The following is a 9,511-nucleotide window of genomic DNA, read 5'->3' on the forward strand; positions in this document are numbered from 1 at the left end:
TGCCTTGAAAAAACCTAAAAAAAATCAAGTAGGAAAGTTGAGAAAGAAATATAAAGAGAAATTCAATAGCTTAAAAAATGAAAAATACCCTCATTGGAAAAACAGCTGACCTGGAAAAATTGATCCAGGATTGAAAATGTAGGTTAATTTTATTTCCTGCAACTTTGCTAAAGGTGTTATTTATTTCAAGTACTTTATTAGCTATTGTAAGTTAATTTTCTAGAAATTTTTAATCTCATCTGCAAGGAGTGAGAATTTTGTGTACTTATTGCCTTAACTTCTGTCATTTTCTTTTTCGTTCTTGTACAGTTAAAACTAATATTTCTAATGCAATATTGAATAATAGTGGTGATAATAGTCATGCATGCTTCACTCCTGATCTTACATTCATACATACTGCTTTTTAATGGTATTTGACTTATACTACTTATTTTAAGGAAAACTCCACTTATTCCTATGCTCTGTAATGTTTGTTTGTTTTTAACAGGAATACAGCTATGTTTTGTCAAAAGATTTTTCATTATCTATTGAGATAATCATATGATTTATCTTGGTTTGGTTATTGCTATGGTCAATTATGATGAAGGTTTTTCCCCTATAGGAAGACAATCCTGCATTCCTGGTATAAATCCTAATTCATCATAATATAGTGTACTAGCAATAACTTGTTGCAATCTCTTTGCTAATATTTTATTTAAAATGTTTGTGTCAGGACAGCTCAGTGGGACAGTGGATAGAGCGCCGGTTCTGGAGTCAGGAGTACCTTACTCCAAATCCAGCCTCAGATGCTTAATTATTACTTGGATGGGTGGCCTTGGGCAAGCCACCTAACCTCATTTGCCTTGCAAAAATAATCTAAAAAAAAAGACTAGATTTGACTATCTTTTTCTGAATTGAGGATATTTAACTATTCAATATCCTCTTCTTTTAATCTGGGCAATTTATATTTTTGTAAATATTCATCAATTTCACTTAGGTTATAAGATTTATTTGAATATATTTGGACAAAATAGCTCCAAATCATTACTTTAATTTCCTCTTCATTGGTCATATATTTACCTCTTTCAATTGTGATACTTATAATTTGGTTTTCTCCCTTTTTTTAATCAAAGAAATCAAAGGTTTATCTATTTTATTGGTTATTTCCCATAAAACCAACTCTTATTTAATAGTTTTCTAACCCAATTTCATTAATTCCTGATTTTATTTTTCAGAATTTTTAATTTGATATTTGATAATTTTTAATTTGTTCTTCTTCTATCTTTTTTTTAGTTACATGCCCAGTTCATTGATCTGCTTTTTCTCAGTTTTATTCAAGTAAGGATGAAAAGAACTAAAATTTCCTCTAATGGCTGCTTATTGATGGTTTTAGATAGATACTATTTATCACATTATGGAAAACTCCACAAATTTTCCTTAAAATTATAAGTTGTATCTATCTAAATCATTAACAAGACATGTATAGAAGTTTACTAACAATATTAGGGTTGAGAAAAATAGGTGATAAAAGAGTTCTGCCAAATTCCTTTTATGAATAAAAATGGCACTGATGCCTAAAACAGAACGAGTCAAAACAAAGACTGCTTTGCCTATATCCCACAAGTTTTGTTATGTTGTCTCATTTTTGTCATTGACTTCGATGAAATTATTATTTTTGTGATTTATTGTTTGATTCATTCTTTAAAATTAAGTTATTTAATTTCCAGTGAATTCTTAGTCTATCTTTCCATGACTCTTTATTACATGTAATTTCTGTTGCATCATCATCATCTGTAAAAGATCTATTTAATTTTTCTACCTTTATGCATTTGATTGTGCGGTTTTTGTACCATTATATGTGGTCAATTGTTTCTGTAGGTGCATTGTGCTACTGATGAAATGGTATCTTCCATGTTATTCCAATTCACTTTTCTCCAGAGGTGTATCATAACTAACTGTTCCAAAATTCTTTCCACTTCCTCAACTTCTTTCTTGTAGAATTTGTGTTTAGATTTATCTAATTCTGAGAGAGGTAGATTTAAGTCCCCCATTAAAATTTATTTGTTGTCTATATCTTCCTGTATCTCCTTCATCATATCCTCTAAGTATTTGGATGATATACCACTTGGTGCATATAAGTTTAATATTGATATTATTTCATTGCCTATGGTATCTTTTAAGAAGATGTAGTTTCCTTAATTATCACTTTAAATTAGATATATTTTTGTTTTTATTTTATCTATGACTCCTTTTTTTGGACTTCAATTGAAGAATAATATATTCTGCTCCAGGCTTCTACCTTTACACTGTATGCCTCTCTTCCTCAAATGTTTTTCTTGTAAACAACATACTTTAAGAATATGAATTTTAGTCCACTCAGCTAATTACTTCCATTTTATGGAGGAATTCATCCCAATCACATTCAGAGTTTTGTTCACTAACTCTTTAATTCCCTCTATCTTATCTTTTCCTACTTGAACTTTTCTCTCTCCTTTCATCTTTTTCCTTCTCACAAATATTTTGCTTCTGACTGCCACTTCCCTCATTGTTCCCTGGCTTCTATCAATCTCCCTTTTCTCTCCACTTTCTCCTTTTAATATTCCCTTTCCTTTTTTCCTCCCTTTTATCAGCCCCTTCAGCCCTTTTCTTTCCTCTTTCCCCTCCTAATACACTGTAGCATAAGCTAAATTTCTAAAACCAATTTATTTGGGAACTATGATATACCCTCTTAGAGCTAAATTTGTTGAGAGTAAGATTTACCTATTGCTCCCACGCTCCCTTCTTTTCCTCTACTATAATATGTCTCTTGTGTCTCTTTATTTAGTATTATTTAACCTCATGACTCTACCTTTTTCTCCAGCATAATCTTTTTTTTAATTCTTAATTGTTTTATACCTGTCTTGTACTCACCAAGTATATTTCTTTTAACTATCCTAATAGAAGTACAATTCTCAAGGGATATAAACATTGTCATATAATAATCAAGGGGTATAAGCATCATCATCATTTCATAATCAATTTATACCCACAGCCTCTATGTAAGGTCCTTATAATTCTAGTAATAGAAATACAATTCTCAGGAGTTACAAGTATCAGTTTCCTGAATAGGGATGCAAACAGTTTAATCTTATACAAAATTGTTTTTCTTTTACCTTTTTTAAGCATCTCTTCAATCTTGTATTTGAAGGTCAAATTTTACTGTTCAATTCTAATCTATTTATCAGGTAAATTTGAAAGTCCCCTATTTCTTGATTGCAATCCAACCATCTTTCTGCTCTGCAATATAATATCCCAGATCCTCCGACCAATTAATATTGAAAGTGCTAATTCCTACATAATCCTGACTATGATTCATTGGTGTTTGAATTGTTTCTTTTTTGGTTCCTCACAATCGTTTTTCCTTTCGCTCATAATTCTGACATGTGACTACACAATCCCTTGGAGTTTGTATTTGAGGATGTATTTCTGGAAGTAATCAGTACATTCTGTCAAGGACTACTTTACCCTCATGTTCTATGATATTAGGGCATTTTTCTTGATAATTTCCTGAAAGATATTGCCCTGGCTCTTTTTTAATCATGGTTTTCAGGTAGACAATTAAGTTGGTAATTAGTGCTTCTTGATCTATTTTCAGGTTACTCATTTTCCCTAAGAAGTATATATTTTCTTCTATTTGGTTTTGTTTGATAGATTCTTGATGTCTCATGGAGTCATTAATTTCCATTTGCCAAATTCTAATTTTGGGGATTTGTTTTTTTTTTTTCATTTAGTTGTTGTATCTACTTTCCAGTTGGCCATTTCTAATTTTAAATGAATTTTCTGTTTCTATTTGCCCTATTCTACTGCTTTCTTCAGTCATTTTTGTCTTTCTTTTTCTAATTTTTCATAAGTCTCTTGAACAACTCCCATTTACTAAATTTTTCCAACCTCTATTATAAGTATTATTTGGTTTTTAAAAACACTTTTTGAGTCTTTTAAATGAATTTTGGAATTTTTGGATTTGAGACTTTTATAATCTACTTTGAGGCTTCACATGTATGCATTTTGCCTCTAATTTTCTCTTCTGAGATAGTATTTTGATCTTTTCTTTTACCATAGTAGATTACTATGGTTAGGGCTCCTTTTTTTCTAATTTTAAAAGTTTGGCTCTCTTCCTAGGGCACAGGGCATAGATCCAAGCTTTTTCCGTTAAGGTCCATAGGTTTGGTTTCTGGCTTTCTGCACTACAGTGCTCATAGTTTGATCCTTGCACTATGGTAGCCAACCCAGTCCTGCATGTTTCATCAGTGTTCTGAGCCTTGCAGGATGCTTTCCACTCTGAGACTGGGGCCCTAACTGCTGTTTCACTAGCCCACCTTGATTACTGATCTGCATGTGGCCAAAGAGTCTTCCTCAAGCTTCCCAGTTTCCCCACCTTTGCTAGTCTGCCCTCCCTTTCATCCAAGTGAAGCAGATCTTTTCTGAAGTCCCTCCTTGATATCTTGATCAGAAATGCTATTTTACTATGTATTTTGTGGATTCTGCCATTTTACAGTCTGTTTAGAGGCTTAATTTAAAATTATTTGAGAGGATGCTTGGAAAAGCTCTGGGGAGTTTCTTAGCTTCTCTCCACTCTCATGGCTCTGCCCAGAACTGGATAATGTTTTATAACCATCTCCTAAGGAAAAATGGATTTCACTATATATTTTTAATTTCATTTATGACACTGTTGGCTGAATTTATTGATGTCTCCATTTTTACATAAGTTTAAGAAAGATTCCAAGAAGGAATCAAGTGCGTTGACTTGTCAGAACTAGTGGTTACTCTGTTTAGAGTCCTCCAAGTCCAGCAAGGCCCTCCACAAGGACAGGATAGATAAGAATCCTTCTAAGAGAATCATAAATTAGGGAATTAGCATAGGAGTAGGCAGAAGATAAGGGGGAGGGTGGTGAAGAAACATAGTTACATCTAAGTCAAACAAAATAAAAATGATTTTTGTTTTGTTTTGTATTATATAAGGAATCACATGCTAAGCATATAGAAAAGCCCATTAACCAGAGATCCCCGCCCAGTGCTCCTTGTTCATGCAGACTTCGGCAGCATGAAGTTCCTTCTGCCAAATTTGCTCCCTCAAGGCAGCCAGATCTGCCTTAGGAAACTCCTTACTGAGCTCCACATTGTAGCTAAGTTTCTCTTCAGTCAGATGAATGAAGTTGTTGTTCTCTTCTAGGGCCTTATGTAGAACCTCTCACTCATACTCCTGCTTCTCAGCTAGCTACTTCAGCACATGTGCCCCCTGAGTCTTCCTTCTCTCCTCAGCAGCCTCCAGCCTCTTCTGCGGTTCTTCCAGATAAATGTCCTTCTTCTTTGTTGGGGAGAAAAAGATAGGACTCTCTGGGGATAGATCTGAAGGTGACTTCAAGATCACCTCATAGATCTGAGCAGATATTCTCTTGTCCAGTTGCTTCACTTCTATGTCTCCATATTGGTAAATGGTGGGTGAATGTGGCTGGGAATAGAAGCAGGAGCAAATCAGTAAAAGCACATACAATTCCTTCATTTTTGCCTTGTATGCAGAAAAGGTGCTAGCTACAGTGCTGGGCATTCAGGCTCTGAAAGCCAATGGGGCAGAAGGGAAAACTGTGGAGGCCCAAGATGCAGGTGCCTGCAGAGATGGTAAGTTGCTTGTTGAAGGCTCAACTCTGCAATGCTGTGGCAAAAAAGCAGAGAATGAGCCAGTGACTCAGCTCTAGGGGCTGCATCCATCCAGAGGGAGGAGAGAAAGAGCTATGTGGACATTCAGTAAATCAAATTCTGATTTGCTGATTTTGAAGGAGCAAATGTTCCTTTTGAAGCCAGTAGCAATTAGTTCTCACCAGACAATAAGAGAGCATTCCAGTACATTCTTGCCTATAACCCAACTTTCATCTTTTCTAATGTAAGATGAATGAAATCTGTACAAATTTCATAGAAACACAGAAGCACTGAAATTTGCATTAAAACATAATAATAATGTATTAATAGCATGCCCATCAATTGAGGAATGGTCAAACAAATTATGGTACATGAATACTATGGAATATTATTATATAAGGAAAAATAAATGGTAGGACTCTAGAGATGCATGGAATGACTTACAGGATCTGGTTCTGAGCAAAAAGAGCAAAACCAAGAAAACAATGTACATAATAACAAAAACACTATGAGATGATCTATCTTGTTGGAAGCATCTCCTCTCAGCAGTTCAGTGAGCTAGGGCAAACATATTATACTGTCTATGGACAATGCTATACCCATCCAAAGAAAGAAAATCAAAACAAAACAAAACAGAATCTGATGAATACTTTATATAAATAAACTCTCATGTATCTTTTCCCTTAATACTAATTCCTCATACTGAAAATACCTAATCTGTAAACATGCTTATCAAAAATTATGCATGAATTAGGAAAAAAGTTATATTATTGTGTAATTTTACTATCTTGTATTTTATATTTCTTCCTTAATGATATGATCTCTCTGTCAACACATTCAACTAACATCAATGTACAACATGGAACCAATGTAATGAATAACAGAATGCCTTCTGTGGTGGACAGGGGAAGGAAAGCAAGAATGGGGGGAATATTGTAAAACTCAAAATAAACAAAATCTTTCTTTAAAAAATATGTATGGGGGCAGGTAGGTGGCACAGTGGATAGAGCACTGACCCTAGAGTCAGGAGTCCCTGAGTTCAAATCCGACCTCAGACACTTAATAATTACCTAGCTGTGTGGCCTTGGGCAAGCCACTTAACCACATTGCATTGCAAAAACTTTAAAAAAACCAAAATAAAATAAAAATATGTGTGTACAATGTTCACTGCTAATGGGAGGGGTGGGAAGGGAGGGTGGAAGAAAATTTTGTAACTTAAAAATGTGCATGTATATATGGATGGAAAAAATAAATAAATATTTTTTAATTTCCTATTAAAAATAGTTTATTATTGAAAAGTTTGCCCATGAGAGTAGAGAGGTCTAGGATTTTGTGAAAAGAATCTGTTATCTGATAATGTAGACATAATCAAGGGCGGAATTCAAAGAAAATGATTTAGGATTATTTTGCTTATTTTATAGATGGACTCTGAGAGAATGACCATAAATTAGGGGTTATTTGAAAGTTATGGTACATAAATTTGTTGAAATAGTATTGTCTTGATCTCTTATCAGTTTCATGATCATCCCTGATTCGAGAGGACTGTATGCAACATGCTACTCAACCTCAGACAGAGAGGTGAAGGACTCAAGGCCCATAATGAGAAAAATTATATTTTTAACATGCTAAACATGAAAATTTATTTTCATTCAACTTACATGAATGTAATGGGTATAGTTTTTCTTGTGTAAAGTAGGTTTGGGAGGGTAAGAAGATGATTTAATTGGTCACAGTGAATTTTTTTTTAAATCATGTCATTGACATTTACTTTCCAGTGAGCCATTCAAAAAATCATTAAAACTTTCCCCATCAACAATAGTTCTGAAATTGCAGGCTTTTAAAGAGTTTCACCTATTATATTCAAACAAATTGAATCATAAAAATATCAACAAAGGACTGGACATGATTAAGCAAAAACAAAGAGTCTGTTTCATTTAGAAAATAATACCTCTATTAATCTAACCTCCTTCAAATTCTCCTTCCTTTCTTCTCTCATTTGTCGCTTATTTCCCTTGAGTGGAACATATTTGTATATTCAATTCTGCAAGTGTATGTACATTATTCCCTCTATCATGTTATGTTACAGTGAGGTTCAAGTTCTAGCTGCTCATCTTTCTACATTTGTGCACTCTGATAATGTAAGATAATTGTTTTTAACCTTCCCTTATTTTCTCTCCTTTCCTACTGTGCTGCATTCTCCTCTCCTTCAATTCCTTTCCAACAATCATTAAGATATCATAGAATCACTTTCAGACCTTACCTAATTGAACTCCCTCTATAACCCTCAATGATGATAGTTTCCTGAGGGGACACATGTACTATTTCCACATATCAGATGCAATGTTAATTATTTTTTAGTTCTTTGTCATTTTCCATTCATTTTTTACTTTTCTGTTTCTATTTACTTCTATGTCTGAACTTCAAAGTTCCTTTACACTGCTAATGTTTACATCAGGAGTTCTTGGATTTGCTCTATCATAATAAAATATTTCATTCTTCTATAGCACTAAACTCAACTTTATTGGGTGTTATTCTTGACTGAAATCCCACTTGTTTTGCATTTTGGAATGTTGCATTTCAAGTCTTCTGCTCCTTTTTTTTTTTTTGGAGGTGGTTGTTCAATCATGTTTCATTCCAATTGTGTACTTAGTACCTATTTAAAACAAGGTTTACTGAAGAAGTAAATTCTTTCAGAATTCTTGTACTATTGATTCTTTGATATCAACCTTGGCTATGATGTTTTGTAAAGTTTTCATTTGAGTATTTCTTTTAACAGATGACGATTTGTTTTGATATTTCTATTTTCCTCTGATTCTAAGAGCTCTGAGCAGATTTCTTTTCAAATTTCTTTAAATAGATGTCTAGACTTTTTTTCTTTTTTCCATTTTTGGTGCTCAGATAGTTTAATGATATTGAAATTGATTCTTTTTATCTGCTTTCTTTAACAATCATTTTTGTCATGTGACAACTTAAATTTTTTTACTTTTTAACTCTTTTGACTTTTTTAAATATTTAGAGTTGGATCATGAGGTCATTTTCTTGACAGTTGTTTGGTCCATTCCAATTTACTAGGAGTTTGTTATTTGGACAACCTAGAGAAATAAAGTTTAGAAGATGCAGGATATAATGGAAAGAGATCTGACTTTGAACTTTGAAGATTTGTTTATGGATCATGCCTCTGTTACACTGTTAATTGTGGTCCAGGGGGGAAAAAACTTTATGCTTAAATGTTTCTGACAAATCTCTAAGATTTTAAGTTGTGTATTATACATTGGTCTGCATTTGTAAGTGAAATTTTCAGAACAGAAATTATCTATAGTATGAAATTATAGGTGTTATATAAAGAAAAAAACAAAATACTTAGGAGAATATATATATATATATACATATATATATATATATATATATACTCTTCTTATATTTTCCCAGATTCCACAAAAAGATAATTATTTTAAAGAGAAAGTCTTACAGAGTACAATTTATTCTATAGCCAAATGACATTAGAAGTCATTGTATGCTTAAAGAAGTAACTTTTTATCATCAGTAAATAGTAAAGAAACTGGCCAAATCAATAAAATATCTATATAGTCCCTGACCACTAAATGCTTATTATGTAAAACACACAGTACTTTGTGAAAATACATTTTAAGCAGCAGCTAGGTAGTGCAGTGGATAGAGCAGCAGCCCTGATTCCAGGAGGACTTGAGTTCAAATCTGAGCTCAGAAATTCAATAATTACCTACCTGTGTGACCTTGGGGCAAGTCACTTAACCTCATTGCATTGCAAAAGGCAAATATACATATACATACATATATATATATATATATATATATATATATATATATATATATCAGAGGC

At 33.0% G+C, this 9,511-nt stretch overlaps 1 pseudogene; it reads right to left on the bottom strand.

Annotated features, from left to right (window-relative positions):
• Positions 1–4,931: 4,931 nt before the first annotated feature.
• On the bottom strand, positions 4,932–5,545 carry LOC141499275 (stathmin-3 pseudogene; annotated as a pseudogene).
• Positions 5,546–9,511: the final 3,966 nt, after the last annotated feature.

Source organism: Macrotis lagotis, chromosome X (genome assembly GCF_037893015.1).
Source record: "Macrotis lagotis isolate mMagLag1 chromosome X, bilby.v1.9.chrom.fasta, whole genome shotgun sequence".
Taxonomy (NCBI): Eukaryota; Metazoa; Chordata; class Mammalia; order Peramelemorphia; family Peramelidae; genus Macrotis; species Macrotis lagotis.